The following is a 24,171-nucleotide window of genomic DNA, read 5'->3' on the forward strand; positions in this document are numbered from 1 at the left end:
GTTCAATGGGCCATGGAAGAACCCCAGATGATCACCAGAAGCCAGGGCAAGAACCAACCTCCGAGAACCTAGTGGTGAATCTTTCTACTAGACAACTCTCAGAGATCGAAACCAGGGTACTCAATCGAGGTCTGGGCTTTGTCCCCACACCGACTGAAGACTTTTTCAGGCTTAACTGTGAACTCTCACAATTTTTTCGTAAGATCAGATTACAAATGTACTTTTCAGATAAACCATCTGACAGTACTCAGAGGGATTCAGGACTTAGGCCAAAATCGATTTTTACTCCACCACCAACAACCATTCCTTGTGAGGTGTTAGCCTTTGAAAAAGCGGTCTTAACCGACATAGCCACGATACACCCGAAACGCCCTTTCATTAATATCCCTACAATTGAAAGGAAAGCTTTAAGGACTCTGGATGAAGACTCAACCATTGTCATTAAACAGGCTGACAAGGGAGGGGCTATTGTAATAATGAATACCGTAGACTACCGACATGAGTGTCTACGACTGCTAAGTGATGATACCTACTACGCTAAGATCACTCGAGACCCTACCCCTAGATTACAATCTCAGATTAAGTCAATGATTCTTGAAGCAACCAATAATGCTTGGATTTCTCCAAAGGAGGCGGCCTTTCTGGACACACTCCATCCTAAAGTCCCATACTTTTATTGCCTCCCCAAGATTCATAAAGACACCTTACCACCGCCAGGGCGACCGATTGTGTCAGGCATAGGGTCTTTATTAGAACCTCTGTCTGTTTTTTGCGATCATTTCTTGCAACCATTGGTCAAAAAATCCTCTACCTATCTACAGGATACTAAGGACGTATTGAATTTGATCGATCTGATCAATGAGACAGTTTATGTCCACGGTCTGATTACATTGGACGTTGAGGCATTATACACAAACATACCACAGGATGCTACTCTACAGGTAGTGGAAACAACACTCCTAGAAAATAGTGAGAACCTCACGTCACCTGTCTCCTTTATTATGCAATGTGCTAACTTGGCAATGACTGAGAACTTTTTCCAGTTTGAAAACGATTTTTACCATCAGATAAGGGGGACCGGCATGGGGAGTACTTTTGCTCCTAGTTTAGCATGCCTGTATATGTACAACTTCGAGAAACCATTCATCCTGCCATCTACCAATCCATTTTTTGCCAACATCAAATTATGGCGTCGTTATATCGACGATATTCTGGTAGTATGGCATGGTTCTCTTGAGACTGCCTCAACCTTCACAGACTGGGTTAATACCCTTAATCCCTTCTTGAAATTTACATCCACAATGTCAACTAATGAGATCAGTTTTTTGGATTTACTGATCACTATCCAGAATGGCAAACTATCTACTAGCACATACCATAAACCAACAGACCGGAATAGTCTCTTGACATATGACAGTCACCATCCTAAATCGTTACGCAATAACCTACCCTTTGGCCAATTCTTGAGATTAAGACGAAATTGTAGCTCAACCAACGCATACAAGACACAGGCTGATGATCTTCAAACTAAATTGATAGCACGTAACTATCCTCCGGATGTTGTTAATCGAGCCCGGAAGAGAGCGAGGAATAATAACCGTGAAGCATTACTCGCATCCAATACTAGGGATAGTAACAATTTGTTGACATGCGTAACGACCTTCACCCCTCTATCCAATAAGATCAAGAGTCTGATCCTGAAAAGATGGTCAATACTCGGCAGCAGTGGCTGTACAATTCCTAGACCCCTTTTTGCATTCAAACGGTCCCAGAACATCAAGGACTTGATAATACACACCCGTCCTAAAAACATCATTAAGACTCAATCAACATTATGGAATCTCCCCCCAGTATCAGGACACTATCCTTGTGGACAATGTAATGTTTGCTCCTTGACATACCATACTAAGACACTGGATTTGGTTCCCATTGGCCGATGGAACCTGACAAAACATACTAATTGTAATACCAAGAATTGTGTCTACATGATCACATGTCCATGCGGTCTCCGTTATATCGGAATGACATCTAGAGCCGTTAAGATACGAATTAATGAACACAGGAGCAACATAAGATGTGGGCGTATAACTAGCAAACTATGTGCCCATTTTTTGGAGACACCACACAGACCAGATGACCTACGTTGGGTCATTTTGGAATCCCCAAACTTGACTAATGATTCTTCGCAATCATTATTCAGACTTGAACAACGATGGGTGTTTAAATTACACACGGATACTAGTGGTTTGAACGATGACATCCCCTGGGTGTCTCTATCTCGGTAAACTCTTTCCATGAGATTTTTGCCTTACCTTGCTTGGATAATATTCCATTTTCCACTAGTCTGTTTTTGCTTTTTTGTGGTTCCTTAATCAGGGTCTCATCCTTGATCGTTCTAGGCTAATAGACATATTAGTGACGACTTTACTGTACTGTCTATATCCCATGGCTCACAAAACCTATGTAATATAACGAAAGTTGGTTTATTTCCGGGTCGGTCTATCGATTATCGATTTTCTTGTATTTCTTCATCATTTGACAGCATTCTAATTTCGAAGATTGACGCAGTCTCAGGAACTGTATCTCATAATAAGTCTATTCCTGACCCGTCTTCTCCATTATTGATTTTCATATTAACCTTCTTCAAGATGGCCGCTTCGCAACTAGCGGGAGCAATGAGACCAGTTTTTACCTGCCACTCCGATCATTGACTTACAGATCAACCCTTTGCAAAATGGCCGCCACGAAAATATCGGGGGTTCCGGCCTTCAGCAACAACATTTATGTTTCTTTCCTCCTAGTCCACTTTCACTTTTTATGATGAAGCCCTGACGCGACGCGGTAACAATTAGCTCCCGCGCCGCATTTTAAATACCTCGCGTCCTCCCCGACATTCGTATTCCGGGGTTAGTACGCGATGGGTAGGTGACTCCATACGAGGACGCCTTGCTACAAGTAAGTGACAATAAATCCTTTACCGTATACTTATGCAGGTCGGAGACTCCTTCCCTGTCTTGACTGCGAGAGACATGTTCTCGCCAGGATTAGACTTTACCTAGTACCGATCGAATGGACGCGCTGAACCAGGATCACATATTATGGATTTAGCCCTTTGATTAGACACTGCACAAAGACAATGAGTAACCCACATTTCAAAAATACACTTTTTTGCCCTCTGTTTATCTATTGATGTGGGACAGACTAGTTTATACTGCAAATATAACGTTGGTTCTATTAATTACAAACAGTGTTGTACTATTATGATGACTGCCTGCATTTGTACCTTTTGTCGTAGGGGGTAGCTTACTACATACCTCGACCCCTCCATAAGGCACACACTATATATATTGTTCTAATGATTTGTAACTTCCATTAGAAGCAATAGGCCGGATCGTGTTACTCCCCAAGGGGCCCCCCACATGAAGAGGGATGGTAAGCAGATGTTTATATATGTTTAACATCACTTTAAGCACATATTCACCTTGGGTGTGATGGTCATTTAACCGTGTTTTTTAGCCTTTACTGTATTTATCATTTTCTAGGGTGACCTTTTTTGATTCAGATCCTTGACGAGACAGTTTACACTGATGTAAGTGACTGCTACCTATTTACACATATAAGTGAGACAGTGTCTTCCTTTTTTCCCTTTTTTCCTTTTGTACATAGCCAGGAGAAGTCTAGTTTAATGAAGGTCCTGATGAAGCATTAGCGAAACATGTTGACCACACCTCTGGGGTTAGGTGATATTTCCCAGTACTCCAGGCTTTTCCAAAGTGGTTGAGCATTATCCTCTTTTTCCACTTTTGTATGTTTTTAATCTTGGTCGTTACCCCTTTTTCGAATAACCAGTAAACTAAGATTTGTTTAGGGGTTTCTAATCAATCTTAAATTCTTTCACTCTCCTGCCATAATGAGTGTCTGACCTCTGTGAACTTAACGGCAGCCACCTGTGACACTTAAAAAGATCTCCGGCAAAGAGCCCCCGAAAGGGCAGCCCGTCAGATATTGCACCAGCCGGTCTGACGAGGAGCTTCCCGATGATGAAGCATGACACTCATTTGGGTGTGTGAGGGCTCTTGCTCCTGAAACTTTAATTGTCCCCCTAGTGTTAGGAACAGTGTACCTTTTTGTGTCAATTATTCGCATCGGGAGTACGTACACTGGACCTTTAATTCTCCCGGTCCCTCTTTTTGTTGATGCATTGAGTGTGTCCTATGTGCCTTCCCCTTCTTGCACTTAACAATTTAGCATTAGTTTCCCCCATTTGACTTACCCTGCATTAGTGGTGTTTCCTGGTAGTCTGCGCTGTCCTGTCCTGCAATTCCAGTGAAGAGTTCCTCCGGGATGACCACTGAAACCATCTCCTCCATCTCGTCCAGGTCCTCTTGTGGTGCTGGACTACCACCTCCAGTCTGCAGTTCTGCTTTCCTGTTCCTGGCCATTTTTCCTTTGTCCTTCGCTTGCAGTCATGCCAGCATTTTTTGCACTCAGTTATAGTTCTCCTCACCTCTGTTACTCTGTTAATCTTGTATACTATCTGCTGCCAGATTGCCTCTCTCCCGCCATTTGGCAATTTTGAGGTGATGAAGAGTTGATGTTGCTCCCTCACCTCTCTCACCAGTATTTGTGCTCCTCTGCACGGAAACAACACTTTGGGGGTGATTTTAACCTTGGCGGACGGCGGAGGCCGTCCGCCAAGGTACCGCCGTGAAATGACCGCACCGCGGTCAAAAGACCGCGGCGGCCATTTAGACATTTCCACTGGGCCGGCGGGCGCTCTCCGAAAGAGCGCCCACCGGCCCAGCGGAAATGCCCCTGCAACGAGGACGCCGGCTCAGAATTGAGCAGGCGTAGTTGCAGGGGTGCGACGGGTGCAGTTGCACCCGTCGTGTATTTCAGTGTCTGCTTTGCAGACACTGAAATACTTTGCGGGGCCCTCTTACGGGGGCCCCTGCAGTGCCCATGCCATGGGAATGGGAATGGGAATGGGCACTGCAGGGGCCCCCAGGGGCCCCGCGGCACCCCCTACCGCCATCCTGTTCCTGGCGGGAGACCCGCCAGGAACAGGATGGCGGTAGGGGGTGTCAGAATCCCCATGGCTGCGGAGCGCGCTCCGCAGCCATGGAGGATTCTGTAGGGCAGTGGTAAACCGGCGGGAGACCGCCGGTTTACCCTTTCTGACCGCGGCTGAACCGCCGCGGTCAGAATGCCCTCGGGAGCACCGCCAGCCTCTTGGCGGTGCTCCCGTGGTCGGTGACCCTGGCGGTCACCGGCCGCCAGGGTCAGAATGACCCCCTTTGTCTTTTTCTTCTCCCTACCCTGGGTCTGGTCTGTGTCCTACTGGCTAGTTCCTGGTTGATTGGGGTCACCCTTGGGTCTCTCCTGGCTTCCTGGCTCCATTTTGCTTCTCCTTTGATCTGTTTTCTCTGTTAGCGTCTAAAGTAGACGTTAACACTGTTACAAATGGTGCATTTCCGTTTTGTGACATGTTTACGTGTCATAAAACAGGTTACAGTCATTTTTCAGGCATTAACGTCATTTTGCCTTATGACGAGGCGCAATGGTTAACGTCAAACAATTTGACTCTATCCTATTTTAGAGCCACCCAGTGTCATAATATAAATATGACGCCCAGGTGGTGTTAAAAAATTGCACCAGTCAGCTCTAAACCTTTTGACGCAAAACTGCATTAGCGCAGTTTTGTGTCAAAAACTATAAATCTGGACCTAAATTATTTTTCAAGATCTGGTTGAAAATGGATGGTGACTCTGAGAACCCTTGTGGAATCCTACACCAACAGTAGACCTTGTTCAAGAATTTGAAACAAAAGAGATATCTACTATCCTCATGAAGAAGCACAGAAAAGAACTCTTGACACAAGTCCACTACAGTGAAACAATCGGAATCACATGAGAACGGAAACATAATTACAACTGAATTTGGCACTACTGGGCAACATTTTACCACAATGTAATTTATTTTTCACAAATCCTGAACAACTCGAATTTTCCCACAAGGGTTACTCAGTCCCATTATTGGTGAATTACACTGGCTGCTCAACACTTCTTTTAAAATTCCTTTGTAGACATCTTTTGGCATGTGGTATTGTGGAGTCTGAGGGAAAACTGTATTAGGTTTAACTGTGACTCTGACTGGCTCAACCCCTTTTATTAAACCAATGTCTTTCCCTGAAAGATCCCATACCTTTGACACAACGGATTTCTTTAAATCAGATGGAAGATCTTTCACAAAAACTGGAAACAAACTGATCAGAGAAAATACCTCATTCACTGTATCATTGTCAACATTCAGTATCGGGTCATCTTCATCATCACTGTTTGTCTGAATTTTGATTCCATCGTTTGAACAAGAAATCTGACATTTTGTTTTGCACAATAAATCTCTTCCCAGTAAGAGCACAGGACTTGAATCACAAACTACACATTTGTGCAATCCTTTAAAATTGCTGACTTTAACCCTAACTGGTTCTGTAATTGGGTTTGTCAAATATTGATTGGCAACTCCTACAATCTGGACTGTTTTACCCTGATAAGGGCAGGTCTGGAACGTCTGCAGTTCTCACTGTAGAGCATGTGACTCCAGTGTCAACCAAAAATGAGACTTGGTGATAAATTCACCTTTCCTTTGGCATAAGGACTTTTCTGGTCAACTTCTAATGAAGCAGCTAACACACATTCTTCTTCCTCGAAACTCTCATTCACCCAATCATCATTTATTCCATTCCCACTGCGTAGAGGATATTGGTGTACAGTATTATTATTCTGGTTCAAACTTTGACCTGGGACCGTTTGAGGAAGCATCACCTGCTGCTGGTCCATAGGGGCTTGAGGTATTTCAATTTGTTGTTTAGGCACCATTTGCACCTGGGGTTGCATCTGCTATATCTGGGGCACTTGCACCTGCAATGGCTGAACGGGTTGCAGGGGCAGGAAACCTTGCATCAGATTCACAATTTTCAGAAAATTTGAATTTGTACCTCTCATTCTTGGCCCTCGCACGTTATAGAAAGAATTGAGATAATTTGTTTGCTGAATAACACCTCCCTGATTTACCATCAGACACTCCTGTTTCCAATGTCTGAGGCCTCTGCAAGTGTGACATGGTAACAACCTTTTCACCCCTTGTGCTTCACCATGCACCACCACTGTATTCAAATCCGGACCATGATTTACACTTCCCATTCCACCACGACCTCTACCTTTGCCTAAGTTCTGAAACAGCATGTTTCCCTGTTGCTGCTGAGGCTATAAACTTCCCTGAATCCCTGTCTGTGCAGCCTTGATCTGCATCACCATCGCCTTCTCCTTCAACTTTCTTTGTTTCAACTCAATCTCATCACTACAGTATTTCGCATACTGCAACACCTCATCATTTGGCTTTGCTTGCCAGCAAATAAAATGGCTCTTAATCACCTGACTTATATCTGGTCTAAGTCCTTCAACAAATCTGAACACAAAATGAATCGTCTTTCGGCTCAATTGTTTCTGTACCACTGTAATGCTAACAAACCTGCAACAATCTCTCATAGTATGCATGATATGACTCTTTTGCTTCCTGAGCTGTACTATCTATGTGCTGCCAATCAATGTTCTTGGGCGAAATTCTCATTTTCAAATATGTAATCACCTTATAGTAATATTTCATTTCTTCAGGGGATGGTGCACCTGCTGCTGGATCTCTCGGCGGCTCCCTTGTTGGCCAATCTATGCTCCTTTTGCATTCAATCCATAAGCCTGCAGGAACGACTATCTCTAAAAGAGTATTCCAATCCTCCCACAGGTATTTTGCAAGTTTCACAAACCTATCTGTGTGCTGATACCATTCTACAGGTTTTTCCCTCAGCCTGGGATATTTGTGAATGACAAAATGTCACTTCTGCTCCAGGTAACATGTACAAAATTCCCTCCTGGAATCTCTCTCATTGGTAAAACTTTCACTGCTGTTTCCTTAGCCTGTGGTATTTCTGCAGGAAAAATATCAGGTCCCTTTTTCGGCTTTTCCCTTTTCTTCACCCATCTGCCTTCCCATTTTTCTAATGCTCTCCATATTTCAACACCTTCAAACAATTCTTTAAGGTGTGTTTTCATTCCTGCAGAACTCATGTGTCCAATGTATTTTGCCTCAAAATCTAACCTGTAGGTTATTTACAAACGTTTCATTTTCGAAAGGTCTATCCCATGTTTGTGAAATTTTATTAGGCTATGTGCCTGATAACTCTTGTACAGTCAAGTCTGGAAGTTGGGGTGTCATTAACTTCAACTTGGGAACAATATGTGACCCTGCTTCAGTATTCAGAGCAGCTCTGAAAGGACTCAAATCTAACAATGACCCTGTTCCATCAAAAGTCTGTCCCACCGGAGAGACTATTCTGGCATTATCATTAAGTACTCCTCCCACTCGACTCTGACCAGTTAAGCCATTGTTTCCCTGAGCAGACAATGGTATCACTTGACCAATAGTGACAGGTACAGACACAGCGTCTGGACTTAGTCTACCACTTGTAGTCTGAGGGTGCATCACTCCTGTATTCTGACTCATCAAAACAGACATGTCTGTGTCCCTGTTATAGGAGTGTATTTTGGAATCACTTGTGGCTGCATTTGCGGCAGTAAGAGCAGAGCTGGCTCTGGCTAAACCAACATAGGTTTCTTATAAACCTGTCCTGTTGGCATTGTTAGGTTTGTTGCTGCATCTTCAATAGGCACATCTGGATAAATCCTAGGAATATTCAGTTGTGGCATCTGATTTTGTACTGCAGACGCAGTGGGCAGGTTAAAACTGCTCTGCATTGGTACCTGCACTAAATGAGGACTAGTCTGCACTGTGCTCTGTGTCATGTTAGGATTAACCCATATGGAACTCTCAGTCATGTTAAGATTACTCTGTATTGAACTCTGTGAAATGTTAACCGTGTCGGTGCAGTAGGATTCACACTAGTGCTTGGACCGTTCTCTTGTGCCACATATGGTAGTGGATGATTTCTCAATAACTGCAAAGTAAACTCATCATCGTCTGACTCTTCACCATGAGTCAAAGACTTCTTGGTCTCCTTTGATTTCTGCTCTCCATCCTCAGATGTGCTCCTGTTTGATTTTTTAGAAGCCTTTTTTGCTTCCTTCTCACAGTCCTGTAGGGTATCTAATCTCCAACGTCTCTGCTCATTATCGCATCTAGCTTCCTCTAGTATTTTCTCCGCTCTTCTAATTTTTCTTTCAAATTTCAACACTTGTTGATGTCTGGCTACTAGCTCCCAGATCGCTAATGCTTCAAACTGACCTGGTCTCGGAGGAGGTTTTAAACCATACATTACGTGTCTCAAATTTTCTAAAATTCTCAAATTAAAGTTTCCATTTTCAGGAAGCGCTAGACTCCCTTCCTTTTCTGTAATTTTGCATCAATGTTTTAACTAAAGGCATGCTCCGGTAACTTCTCCTACCCTGGCTGGAATATATTCATCTCCATTAAGTGTGCTTTTCAGAGCTTTAAAAAATGTCATTTTCACAAATTTATGTCAAAAATCGATAATCAGGAAATTACTTTTAAACCCACAATCCTCTTCATCTACCTTCTCAACCAATTACGCTTCACAATTGTCCACCAATCCGTGCGCAACCCTTCTCACTAACCAACCTATCACAGCGTGACTCCAATTACATCACACTTACTCAGAGCAGCTGCCAAAGTCTTGCAGCTTGTCTTCCTAAACTCAGATTCACACTCAAACTAATGCAAAATGTTAGCAAGCACTTCAAAAAAACCTATAAAACAAATCTGTCCATTTACTATAGGTAGGGAAATCACCATCGCTTCAGGAACCTCACTGATTTTTCTCTGACGGTTTTTGCTCTGGCAGCTATTCTTTTTTTCTCAGTTCCGCAGATTCGCAAGCAAAATTTGACCCGCAAATTTTACTCTCAGTCTGATCAATGGGCCTCTCTTGGTGCACATAGGACTCGCCAAATCTCAGTCAAAAGGTTATTTCACTCAATTTGACTCACACTCTGACTTGTCAACCACGCCCGATCGACCAACTAAACTGACAGATTACAACAAAAACCAAGGCCCATATTTATACTTTTTTAGCGCCGCATTTGCCCCACTTTTTAACGCAAAAGTGGTGCAAACTTACAAAATACAATAGTATTTTGTAAGTTTGCGCTGCTTTTATGTCAAAAAGCGGCGCAAATGCGGCGCTAAAAAAGTATAAATATGGGCCCAAGTGTCTCATACACTTTTCACTAAACTCCAGAGTCTTAGACCTCGCAGGGCCCATATACAACCACGTGGACAATTTTTTAGCACAAAGCGCCACACACGTGTAGTTCACCGAATTCCCTACTCTTACACTTCGGAGTACGCACACTCCTTCTACAACACCATTTGGAGTATGCAAACTCCCTAAACTCTCACAAACAACTCAATTCACCTGGGATTTGCAAAAGCTGTGCAAGCGCATAATCTACTTAATTCTCTCTCAATAGAATGCTGAGAACACTCCCAACAAACATAGCCAAACTCCAAGGACCGGGGAAAGTCACCTTGGGTGTTAATGGACTCATCTCCTCTCTATTTTACATCATTGAAATCATAATTCTTTAATCAAAATCAACTACATAGGATATGCTCTTAAAAAGACATAACCATCAAACTCTGCTACCAAAACTTGTGAGCACGCCCAGGCTTATCTGTTTAGTTATAGTAGTCCTTAAGGCCAATAAACCTTTTGACTAGATTAAGATGATCATACCCTATGCAGCACATTAAAGACATCAATTAAACAATATAAATCGTTAGAGAGTCGGTAAAGAACTCACCATGACCCATTTGGCCACGAATAACCACACCTTTATTATCAGTTAAAAAATGTATTTCCCTATATTAACAATGCTAAGATCATGTAAATTAGTCTTAAAACCAAATGATAAAAGTATAAAAACAACACAGGCTGTCTGAAACGACTAAAGAATCGCAGCTTTATCAGAGCTACAACAACTAGGACTACACTAGCGACAGTACAGATCATTAGTAATAATAATTGAGCAAGGGTAATAACATACATTTGATTAGCAAATTAATTTTGTCAGTTCGTTGTCAAAGCAAATGAATAGAGAAAACACCTCACTAACTCCAGATTAGCATCATCATGTTGGGCTTCATGCAAAAGTTTTAGTAACATGAATTTAGGTAACATATAGCTATGGCTTTATAAAAACAGCAGTTGGTACCTGAAAAACAAAAGACAATCAGTAATAAACATTGCAATTTATAATACCTATCCTTAAGAATTAGCAAACCAGCCTCTTCGTCAGCGGGACATCAGCATCAGGACAAAGGGGATTTGGGAAAGGGGACCGGTTAAGTATTTGGGCTCTAAGTTCTCCAAACCATCAAGTTAATGTCTAAGGCAGGTAGCAACGCTACAGGCTCTGAGCATTGAGTGCAAAAGTAAGCACCAACATCATTGCATGGAGCATAGGAAATAACTCAAAATAATAAAGTACCAGAACGTCAGTAGACAGGCTGGCAAGAGTCAAAGTGACTCTCAATCAATAAAGAGAAGTGGCTATGTAAAACGGCAAAGAAAGATTGGCCCCTGCGCTCCAAGTGCAGGATGGTTAAGACAAAATTGTCACACGTTGTTCATTGGTCAGAAACATCTTGTGATGAAGATTGCCCGATCACAGATTTACTACATATCAGAAAAATATGCTAGACAGACATCCGCACATCAATGATTGGTTCATCTCCATTTGCGTACATCCAGTCGATACAATAAGAATCAACTTGTGGAACCTTCCATTCATTATCAGAGAATTCATTGTTCTTCTCCATTCCTAAAAACGCATCAGATCAACAGTTATGTAGAAAGATTCTTGCATTACACATAATTTCTGCGAAATACATTTTGTTAATACAAGCTCTGAACAAGTTTGCGATTCAGACAAAGAACTTGTTATACAGCAGACATAAGATCGATCTATTAACGTAAAAACTTACATTACTTTGACAGATGTTCAATTTAACCATGGCCATGTTAAAACTTGAGGCCTTTTAGTTAGTACAAAATAGAGTTCATAATACTTAGCTGCAAGTATGACAAAGTAATGCATTTTCAAGCATATATAAACTTCTTAATTCATATTAATACATTATTAGTTAATAACCCCACACACGATAGTGGCCAATCAAGTAGGCACCTTTTGAGTCACATGTTATTTTTCAATGCTAATTACATCTTATATGTTAAGTCAAATATAGGAATACACATAAAAATTATTAATGTTAATTTCAGCGCTCACAAGGTTGATGGATCATCAAGAGCATCTGTAGAGTTGAGTTTGAAGGTTGAATGCTGTATGAGCATTCACTATGAATTAATTTAGAATGAGGGGACAATAAAGGTACTAGGAGTAACAGTTAGTGAAGCTGAAAGCTGGGGGTTACCACTGAAGATGAAGAGTTTCTGAAAAGTGAAGAAAAGAGATGATCATCTCGAATTGTGTGATTACTACAGCGCCATATTGAATTATTTTCATGACAAGCTTGTTCCTCATAAATCTAAGCTTTGCATGATCTATTCACTAATATCTGGCATCATGGTGGTATATTTTAACTAGCATAAAGTGATACATTTTCATATCATTTTCATACTTCAGTACATGTGACTAACAAGAATAATACTGTCAGTATTACCCACAATAGACAAATGTTAAAATCAAGGTAAAGAAACACTCCTAAACTAAACCACCATTATGGATAACACATATATGACATTATTCATTGCGTTATCTTTTGTGCGCAGTGGAACATTAGGCTAGACGTTCTGGATGCTTAGAGGTCTGAAGCAGAGATAGATGTAGTTTTTCATGTTCCCTACAAGCTTAAGCAGATAGTCATAAGATTGCAAAAAGATACGGCAGCAAAATCCTTCCCTTGAATTTTATACATTAATCACAATTAAATTATTAAAGAAAAAAGGCAACAAATAAGTGATCAATAATTTGCATTACATTTCTAGATCTCTTCCATTCTTTTTGTTAGTCCACATTAGAATGTTTGGGAGCCATTGAAACACAGTACATTTTGTTGGTATTGTGGGGAACAGAAACAATAGATTATAAACAGCCTTTGCCCAGTTTTCATATGAGCAGAGGATTCAGCAAAAACACGTAATTGACTGACTTTAACAGAGTCCTTTATGAGGAATAGCACAACAATGTGAAATATAAAGACAGAGCAATGCTTTAACAGCTTTGACACAGCCTACCACAATGTAGTTAATTGTCTTTACAGATAAGCCCAGGGAAGCTTACAGTGCAACTGCAATGCCCTGTCCGTTCTTTGGATTATTTGAAACATTCATATTCCAACACTGTGGCCATCTCTACCATAGTAGGCACTGCAGGGCTAGAAAACCGCTTAATGTGTTTAGCAAAGTTCTGTCCATGGTCACAGACCAGCTTCTAGTGCATGCTACAGATATGTTCTTAAACATGTAATATGTATCAACTAGACAATGTTTGAAGTAAGGAGGGGAACCAGACCCCCACAATCATCTCTAGCCTCCCTGGAAGCGGGACCCCAAAAGTCACAATCCCGAGCACCCTGAGGTGTCTCACCAGCGTGTGAAGGGTGTGGGCTTTCCCCAGTTATCATGATCTAAGGGCACCCCGGCCTTCCTGCAGAGTGAGACAAAGCTTTCAGCACAGAAGGGGACCTGAGTCCCACAATCACCTCTAGTCCCCCTGGAGGTGGGTCTACAACACCACAGTCCCCAGTGCCTGAGGCACCGCACCACCTTGTGAAGGGGTGGGGCCACCCGCAGCTATCGCACTCAAACTGCTTCGGCTTTCCAGCAGCGTGAAACAACGGTTACAGCAAAGAGGGAGACCATACCCTCACAATCACCTCTAGTCCTCCTGGAGACAGAACTACAACAACCACAATCCTGAGCTCCTAGAGGTGCTGCAGCAGCTTGTGAAGGGGGTGAGGCTGCCCACAGATATCACGGTCAAAGCTCACCCTAGCCTTCCCACAGCATGGGACAATGCTTAAAGCACCACCTCTAGTCCCCCTGGAGGCAGGACTTCAACAGCCACAATCCTGAGCACCCAGCGGTGCAGCACCAGCTTGTAAAACGGGTGGGGTCACTAACAGCTATCGTGCTCAAAGCGCTCCCAGCCTTCCCACGGCATGGGATGCTAGTGAGACATACCCGGGCTGCACGTGGGTGAAGCGTGGGCCAAGGGCGAGCCTGTCTGAGGCCATCTGTGGCCGGATGAGGCTGGACTGGACCACACAACTAACACTGGTCTTTTGGGGTGAGTAACTCCTTTGCACTTCCACTCCCTATGCTGCAGCCTGCATTCCTGCTGTTTCTCCCTGGGGTGGGACTTCCTCCCCCCTTGATATCATTGTTCAAAAAGAAGGGGTTAATTTTCATTTCCCATCCACATCCGTCAGAGGCCCGCCAGAGTCCCCAGGTGGTTGTGTTAGGCTACCCCTCTTGGGCCATGTTCCTCAAGGTACTGGTTTAAAAGCATAGTTGTGCGTTTTTCGATTGCTTCAACATGCAGTAATATGCAGAAATGGGCAAGGTAAAAGCCATACAAGAGTCTGCCATCCTAACCCCTCCTCTTAAAGCCACTTCAATAGACATGATGCTGCAGAGGGCCATGGGAGTCATATCCCCTGAAATCGAACTAGCAGAAAAACAAGTGTCTCTTGGTTCTGGTATGATACATGACTTAACACCTGATACCAATGCAGCCCCCGGATCAATTGTTGCCCCTCACAAAATGACTGGAAGACAGGTTCAAGCATCTTCATTGGCCCCCAATTTGCCTTCTCCTAGGGTGTGTTCACAGCCAAATGCACTCACCACACCCGTCTCTGCTCAATCATCTTTTAAGGCAACTAAAGGGGGGATTGTATCTAAATCGCAGTGGGTTACACAATTATTGGAGGACTGCATAGCTAAAATTAAGGACATTGGCCCTCATTACAACATTGGCGGTAAAAGCTGCTTACCGCCGTGCAGAAGACCGCCAACACACCACCATGGCCGCGGAATTCCGCCACAGCTATTATGACCCACAGTTCGGAATCCACCAAAATTCAGACACCCACACAAGTCCACCACACCAAAGGTCAGTGATAAACTGGCGATAGCAAAACGTCCACCGTCACGCCAACAGAAATACGCCCACACTATCACGACCCACGAATCCACACAGCGGTCTTTCAACTGCGGTATTCCATTGGCGGTACACACCGCCGCGCTCAAAATACACACACATCTCCAAAACACCGCCACATTGGACAATTCAAAATACACACACCTGATACACATACACACACCACTACCACACACCCAATACAATACAAAAAAACACCCACATCACCCACAAACCCCTACTACCAAAAATTCTAAAAGAAGGCCGTGGAGAGAGACAGCACCAGCAAGAACAACAGCATCCACAGGCACACAACACCATCACCCACAGAACTTCCACGCACCTCACACAACACACCACTACATATGAGCACACTTATCACCACACACTCCACTCCACACATCACCTACACCACTCTATGGCATGGCAAAGACACCCCGGGCTCTTGGAGGAGGAGCTCAGGGTCATGGTGGAGGAAATTGTCCGGGTAGAGCCACAGCTATTCGGATCACAGGTGCAGCACACCTCAATTGCAAGGAAGATGGAGCTATGGCGAAGAATCATGGACAGGGTCAACGCAGTGGGACAGCACCCAAGAAATCAGGAGCACATCAGGAAGAGGTGGAACGACCTACGGGGGAAGGTGCGTTCCGTGGTCTCAAGGCACCACCTGGCGGTTCAGCGGACTGGCGGCTGACCCCCACCTCCTCCCCCACAACTAACAACATGGGAGGAGCAGGTCTTGGCGATTCTGCATCCTGAGGGCCTCGCAGGAGTAGGTGGAGGAATGGACTCTGGTAAGTCAAATCTTAACTATTACATTCCCCACTCTACCTGCATGCCAGCACATACCCCCACCCTCACCCCATCACTCTAACTCCTCACAAATATCCCTACATCACAAACCACACATCCTAACACCGAGCCCTGCATGCAACAACAAAGCATGGACACCCATCACCAAAGTATGCCCACTGCACATACCCATACAATCCCCTAAACCATCATCACGCAAGGTCCCACACAAGAATGCAAGCACTGATGTACACGGTCACCCACCCATTGCACACCATGCCACACACAGATGTAATAACCATCCTTTTATACCCCTACAGGACCCCTACCCAAGGTCACCGGACAGGAGGGTCCACACATGTCCACACCACCAACAGAAGAGGCCCACAGTGATGACAGCATCTCTGTCCAACTGGATCTAGATGACCAGCCCGGCCCATCGGGGACTTCTGGACAGTCGGTTCCCCTGACACAGTCACAGCCCACCACAGACCTTCCCCCCGCTGGAAACACCAGCACAGCACCTACCCAGGGGGCCCATACCTCCGTCCCCAGGACACGTCAATCAGCAGTGTGTCCACCACTACAGGGAACCCAGGCTAACCCACCACCCCAACAACAACAGGGACCTGGGGGCAGTGGCAGTGGGCACACGGTCCAGGGGACGGAGGCCCAGGAACACAGGGGAACTGGGAGGGCTACTGTGTGACAGGGGGCGGACAGGGAACCCACTCTCCACGAGGCCCTCTCCTCCATCATGGGAGCCTACCACCACTCCCGGGAGACAATGGCAACGGTACTGGCCATGTTTCAGGAGACCCAGCGCCTGCAGGAGGAGCAGTATATGGGCTTCAGAGAGGAACTCAGAACCATCAGCTCCACCCTGAGAACCATCTTAGGGGTCGTGAAGGAACTCGTGAACACCAGGAGGGACACTGTGGCACTACGAGGGGCCCCTGACACTAGCATGGACGATGAACTGCCCACCACCTCCGCCGGCGCTAGTGGACAGGACGCCCCGCCACAGGACCACCACACCAGCACCCAACCCCCTGCAGAGGGAGAACCACCCCGCAAACAGTCCCTGAGATCCAGGACAAAGACAGAGCACGATGCCAAGACCCCCGCCAAGAAATGAGACCACCCTGATTGTCATCCTACTGTTCCACTTTGTCACCCTGTCCATACTTAAACTGACCCAGCTCCACTTCCTATGCCCATATGGGCAATGCATCTGTGAGACTAATAGACTGGACTCTGCCATGGACATTCCTTTGCCATCACCCCTCACCATTTTACTACCCCCTCTAATATTGAGCACTTACATAAACACACTTAAAGCACAAAACAATCTGACGTCTGTCTGTGATTTCAAAATAGTGTATTAGCAATTACAGTGACAAAATGCTCTCACAGTTGTAATGTCAACATACCTATGTCACACAGCTCTAGTCCATGAGAAATTTAAGCAGATGTCACACAGTGGGACCCACATCTGTGAAATCGTAAGGGAAAGTGACAACTCAGTGCCAACACACTGGGTGAAAAGGACAGACAGTAGAGAGGTAGTAGTGTTAAAGTACATGTAGTAGGCAGGTCTGTACTCTTACCTGTGTCTCACTGGAAATATTGCTGGATCACTGAGTCCCTGTTGTTCATGCCTTCCTCTGCTTCCTCGTCTTCACTGTCCACAGGCTCCATAGCTGCCACAACACCGCCATCTGGACCATCCTCCTGCAGAAATGGCACCTGTCGTCGCAAAGCCAAGTTGTGAAGCATACAGAAGGCTACGATGATCTGGCACACCTTCTTTGGTGAGTAGAATAGAGATCCACCTGTCATATGGAGGCACCGGAACCTGGCCTTCAGGAGGCTGAAGGTCCGCTCGATCACCCTCCTAGTTCGCCCATGGGCCTCATTGTAGCGTTCCTCTGCCCTTGTCCTGGGATTCCTCACTGGGGTCAGTAGCCATGACAGGCTGGGGTAACCAGAGTCTCCTGCAAATGGCGAGGGACAACTGTTAGACACGCACTAACCTGTAGGGATATCCCCAGTCCCAGACAACCATTCCCACTGTCTTGCTCCCAGGTGCTCACCAAATAGCCACACCCGGTGCCTCTGGAGTTGCCCCATCACATAAGGGATGCTGCTATTCCTCAGGATGTAGGAGTCATGCACTGAGCCAGGGACCATGGCATTCACATGGGAGATGTACTGGTCGGCCAAACATACCATCTGTACATTCATTGAATAATAACTCTTCCTGTTTCTGTACACCTGTTCACTCCTGTGGGGGGGACCAAAGCCACATGGGTCCCATCAATGGCACCTATGATGTTGTGGATATGTCCCAGGGCATAAAATCACCTTTCGTTGTAGGCAAATCCTCCACCTGAGGGAAAACGATGTAGCTCTGCATGTGTTTCAGAAGGGCAGACAACACTCTGGACAACACGTTGGAAAACATAGGCTTGGACATCCCTGATGCTATGGCCACTGTTGTTTGAAATGACCCACTTGAAAGGAAATGGAGCACTGACAGCACCTGCACTTGAGGGGGGATTCCTGTGGGATGGCAGATTGCTGACATCAAGTCTGGCTCCAACTGGGTACACAGTTCCTAGATTGTGGCACGGTCAAGCCTGTATGTGATAATCACATGTCGCTCCTCCATTGTCGACAGGTCCACCAGTGGTCGGTACACCGGAGGACTCAGAGGTACGTACCCACAGTTTACACAGAACACCATTCATACACAAAAGGTGGCCTGTATGTGTGTTGAGTCTAGGCCTAGGTATGTGTGACGCCGTTGAAAATGAATCCATGTGGGCCCCTGAAATGGCAGCTGTCTGACCTCTAAAGTGGGACAATGGGATGTGAGGTAACTGCGCTGGCGTTGTACACTGTCGCGGTAGGCGGTCGAAGACCACGGCGCAATCCTGCATTGGTTAGCATTGGACCCTATGGGTCCCAGGAGCCAATGACGATGTACGCCGGCGGTGACGGTACGCACCGCTGCGGACGTGACCGCCATTTTCTATCTGTTCAATCACTCGATACCTGATCTTCGACAGGAGAGGACCTACACTGCAAGTGCTGCTGTGGCCACGGTCTGGAAGAGACAATGGCTCGAATGTCTGGGGAAAGGGCCCCTGCCTTCACATTGGAGGAGTTGGAGAAACTCATGGATGGGGTCCTACCCCAGTACACGCTACTCTACGGTCCTCCAGACAAACAGGTAAGTACAGTAGGAGCATGCTGTATGGGCTATGCCTGTGTGGAGAGGGCTGGATGTAAGAAGGAAGGGGGAGAGTGCGCGTGCATGAAACGACGATGAATGCATGTGCCACATAGCAAGGGTAGGGATGGGGGCCAATCACTTTTACGGTGCAGTTGGTAATAACTTACTCATCCCCCTGTGCATTTCATGTAGGTCAGCACCCACCAGAAAAAACATATTTGGCTTGCCATCGCCAAGGACGTCCGGACCCTGGGGCTCCACCACAGATGGAGCACCCACTGCCGGAAAAGATGGGAGGACATTCGCCGCTGGAGCAAGAAGACGGCGGAGGCTCAGCTGGGGATGGCCTCCCAACGTGGGAGGGGTGCCCGTCGCACCATGACCCACCTGATGTTCAGGATCCTGGCGGTGGCCTACCCGGAGTTGGATGGGCACTTGAGGGCATCACAGCAGGAACAAGGGGGTGAGTACACTCTCATTCTGCTGACTTTGCGCGCAGTGGAGGGGTCTGGGTGGGGGAGGTGGGCTGTGGGTTTCCCTAGGCCAGGGCGAGTTCCGTAGGCAAGGTCCCTCCGTAAGGCAGGCCATGTGGCACCCCATCCCACCTCTGTAGAGTGCCAAGTACACCTAGTCATGCCCCTGTGTCATCTATGTGTGCAGATGTCGTCCATAGCCTTGTAGGGCATTTCCCAGGAATTGAACAGTGGAGCCCAAGAGGGCGGCGTAGTGCAGGGGGCTTCTGTGTCTGTCTTGTCCGCGGTAATGCATGCACTCAACATGTCTTTCTTCTGTCCCCCCCCCCTTTTGTGGTCTCCCTGTTCTTGTGTGCATAAGCATCATCAGGAAGAGGAGCAGTGGCACCAGAGCACCAGGGGGCTGCATCCCACATGGCCATGCATGGCCACACTACGGACTCGGACTTCACCAGTGGGACGGAGGGCGAGGGGAGCTCCGCGGCGAGGAGAGGAGCTGAGACCAGTGACACGGACTCGTCCTCTGATGGGAGCTCCCTTGTGGTGGCGGCAACATCTGTCCCCCCATCTACAGATACAGCCGCCACCCCCCCTTCCGGCACTGCCCTCCCAGCAGCCCCTCAGCCTTCGCCCCGTGCCCACTCACCCGGGAGGGTGGGCATCACCTTCGCCCCAGGCACCTCAGGCCCTGTCCCAGTCACCCCTGCTGCCCTCAGTGAGGAGGCATTGACCTCCTCAGGTCCCTCACTGTTGGGCAGTCTACCATTTTGAATGCCATCCAGTGTGTAGAAAGGCAGTTGCAACAAACAAATGCATTCCTGGAGGGCATTCATTCTGGTCAGGCGGCCCTTCAGCGAGCTTTTCAGACTCTGGCCTCAGCACTAATGGCAGCCATTGTCCCTGTGTCTAGCCTCCCCCCTCCAACTTCCTCCACCCCGACCCAATCCCCTGTACCTCAGCCTATCCCAAGCACACCCACAGACCAGCATGCACACACCTCAACACACAAGGGAAGCTCAGGCAAACATAAGCACTACACATCCCACAGGCACTCACGCAAGCATCAGACACATGCAGACACACCAACATCCACTGCCTCCACTGTGTCCCCCTCCTCCTCATCTCCCTCCTTCCTGCCAGTCTCGCCTACACTCACACCTGCATGCACTACCTCTACAGCCACTACGTCCCTCTCCAGCACACCCACCAACACACCCCGCTCACGTGCAGTCACCACCCCCACTACTATTCACACGTCACCTGTGTCCTCTCCCAGTGTGTCTGTGACGCCCCCTCCCAAGATACACAAACGCAGGCACACACCCACCCAACAGCCATCCACCTCACAACAGCCTCCAGCGCATGCACCTTCACCCAAAGTCAGCAAACGAACACCTCCTACAAACACCACTTCTTCCTCCACTCCCAAACCCCCTCCAGCTACTTGTCCCAGTGTGTCCAAAAAACCTTTCCTGTCCAACCTTGACCTCTTTCCCACACCTCCCTCACCCCATCCGTCTCCTAGGGCCCGAACAAGCACCTCAGCCACAACATCTCCGGGACCAGTGGTGCCTGTAGTCACTGGAATCTGGAGTGTACCGGCCACTAAGGCAGCCAGTGTGGCACGGAGTCACAGCACAGACAGTCCCCCACCTGTGAAGCATCAGAAGTTGGCCAGTGGCCGGCGGAAGAGGGGAAAGACTCCAGCCACCAAAGCCGCTCCCAGGGGTCCCGGTGGGAGTGTGGACTCAGCTGTGACACCCTCCAAGGTGGGGAAGGGCCACCAAAAAACAGGAAAGTCTGGGAAGAGCAGCACGGCGGAGAGGACCGCCATCATCCCCGCTGCCCAGGAGGCCACCTCCAGCACCAGCCCAGCTGCCCAGGACAGGACCGCCAGCACAAGCCCAGCTGCCCAGGACAGGACCACCAGCACAAGCCCAGCTGCCCAGGACAGGACCGCCAGCACAAGCCCAGCTGCCCAGGACAGGACTGCCAGCACAAGCCCAGCTGCCCAGGACAGGACTGCCAGCACAAGCCCAGCTGCCCAGGACAGAACCGCCAGCACAAGCCCACCTGCCCAGGAGGCCATGGCCAGTAAAAGCCCCGCTGGGCCATGAAGGACCGCCAGCAGCTGAGTCCCTGCAATGGAGACCGCCGCCTCAAGCACCGCTGCACAGGGCACTGCCGTCTCAAGCACCGCTGAACAGGGCACCACTGTCTCAAGCACCGCTGAACAGGGCACCGCCGCCTCAAGCACCGCTGAACAGGGCACCACCGCCTCAAGCACCGCTGGCCCATGAGCGGCAATGGCACTGACGCAACTGAGTCTGTCACAGGGTGAATGATGCACTCTGGGCACCATGCCCCCTCCAGAACCAGTGGAGACTATCATCCACTACCTCTGTCAGGCACGTGACCTCGGGTAGGCACGCAGCGGACTACCGGCAGAGTAGAATGAACTCGCCTTTGGTATGAGGTTTACGCGTCCCTATGATGCCCTGTCTCCACATGGGATGGGCGACCTACAACTTGACTGACTGTGACGACTGGTCCACGGACTATAAGTGAACTTCTAGCATTTACTGTTTTGTTTTTTATGGAGAAGTTACAATTTACGGTCCTGATGAAGCGCCATTGGATCAATTTCTGACAGTGTAGGTGCGAAACATGTCGACCCAGTGTTAGGAGTGAATACTTTTTCCTCCTTTCCGTTTTTTAGGAGTACAGGGGACATTACTTCCCTAAATACTCCTGCATTCATTTTTAATCTTGGCCTGACCCTTACTTTAAGCATTAAATTGAGGCATTAGGTGCTCAGAGCCAATTTTATATACCCTTCACTCTCCTTTCCTCCTTTGTCAGCACGTACTGCAGACTCGACTTGATCTGCGATACAACTTTTCGGTTTAGTGCCACCACCACTTGTGTGGTGGCCCGTCAGATGTTGCAGTGCCGGTCTGACGAGGAGTTAGCCCGATGATGATGCTTAGCATCCTATTGTGATGCTTGAGGGCACTCCTGTAATACCATTTTCAGTCTATCTTTCGTCCTCATTGACAGCTTTCTCTGGAACAGTGTACTCATTTCTACTATAGATCCACTACCTCTGTCCTCAGCAGGATGAAGCACTCTGGGCACCATGCCCCCTCCAGAACCAGTGGAGACTGTCATCCACTACCTCTGCCCTTAGCAGGATGAAGCACTCTGGGCACCATGCCCCCTCCAGAACCAGTGGAGACTGTCATCCACTACCTCTGTCCTTAGCAGGATGAAGCACTCTGGGCATCATGCCCCCTCCAGAATCAGTGGAGTATCCAATCCACTACCTCAGTCCTTGGCAGGATGAAGCACTCTGGGTACAAAGCCCCCTCCAGAACCAGTGGAGTATCACATCCACTACCTCAGTCCTTGGCAGGATGAAGCACTCTGGGCACAAGGCCCCCTCCAGAACCAGTGGAGACTGTCATCCACTTGAGAGACTGTGGGTTTGCACTCCCCATGATTGAACAGTGGGCAAACCACCCACTGTAGAGACTTGTGAGACTTTGGCTTTGCACTCCCCAGGATTGAACAGTGGGCAAACCACCCACTGTAGAGACTTGTGAGTCTGTGGCTTTGCACTCCCCAGGATTGAACAGTGGGCAAACCATCCACTGTAGAGACTTGTGAGACTGTGGCTTTGCACTCCCCAGGATTGAACAGTGGGCAAGCCACCCACTGGAGAGACTTGTGAGACTGTGGCTTTGCACTCCCCAGGATTGAACAGTGGGCATGTGGCCCCCTCGTGGATTTGGTGTCATGCACTCAAGCGGCTGAGGTGCCCCCCCTTTCGCTCCCCCTGAGGTGCCTGTTTAGTTGCTCTCTGATGCCCCTGCAGTGTTCTCTCCTTCATGGTGGGGGATCTTGTGTGGGCCTCGCCCATACCGTGTGGTCCCAGTGTTCCACAGACTTTATTAGAGCACTACCTGGACTTCTATGCTTGGTATACATTTTGTACATGGTCCATAGATATGTTTCTGCCTACTTGCTTTTAATATATTACAATAGTTACACTCATTTTCTATTGTCTTTGCATTCTTCCAGGGGGTTTGGGGGTGTAACTGTGATGTATAAATATGCATTAGTGTGTGTGTTGTAGTGGGTGAGGGTGGGGGTGTTGCGTGTTGCATGTCGTGTTATTTCCCTCCCCCCTCCCCTGTGTTGTAGGTGCAGTACTCACTGTGGTCTTCGCTGCCGGCGTTTGTGCTCCTGGTAGAGGAGCAGGAAGACTATTACAGGTAGAATTTGGAGTTCCGGATCCATGGCGTCCTCGTTCCTCGTGGGATGTGTAGAGGTGAGCGTTTTTCCTTCGGGATTCCTGTTTCCGCCGTGTTTTTATCCGCGATGAATCCGTCCCGGTAAAGGTGGCAGATTGGCCTGTCATAATAGTGTGCACGGTACATTGTCTCCCGCCTGTCTGTTGGCG

The sequence above is a fragment of the Pleurodeles waltl genome, chromosome 4_1, assembly GCF_031143425.1.
Source record: "Pleurodeles waltl isolate 20211129_DDA chromosome 4_1, aPleWal1.hap1.20221129, whole genome shotgun sequence".
NCBI classification, from domain to species: domain Eukaryota; kingdom Metazoa; phylum Chordata; class Amphibia; order Caudata; family Salamandridae; genus Pleurodeles; species Pleurodeles waltl.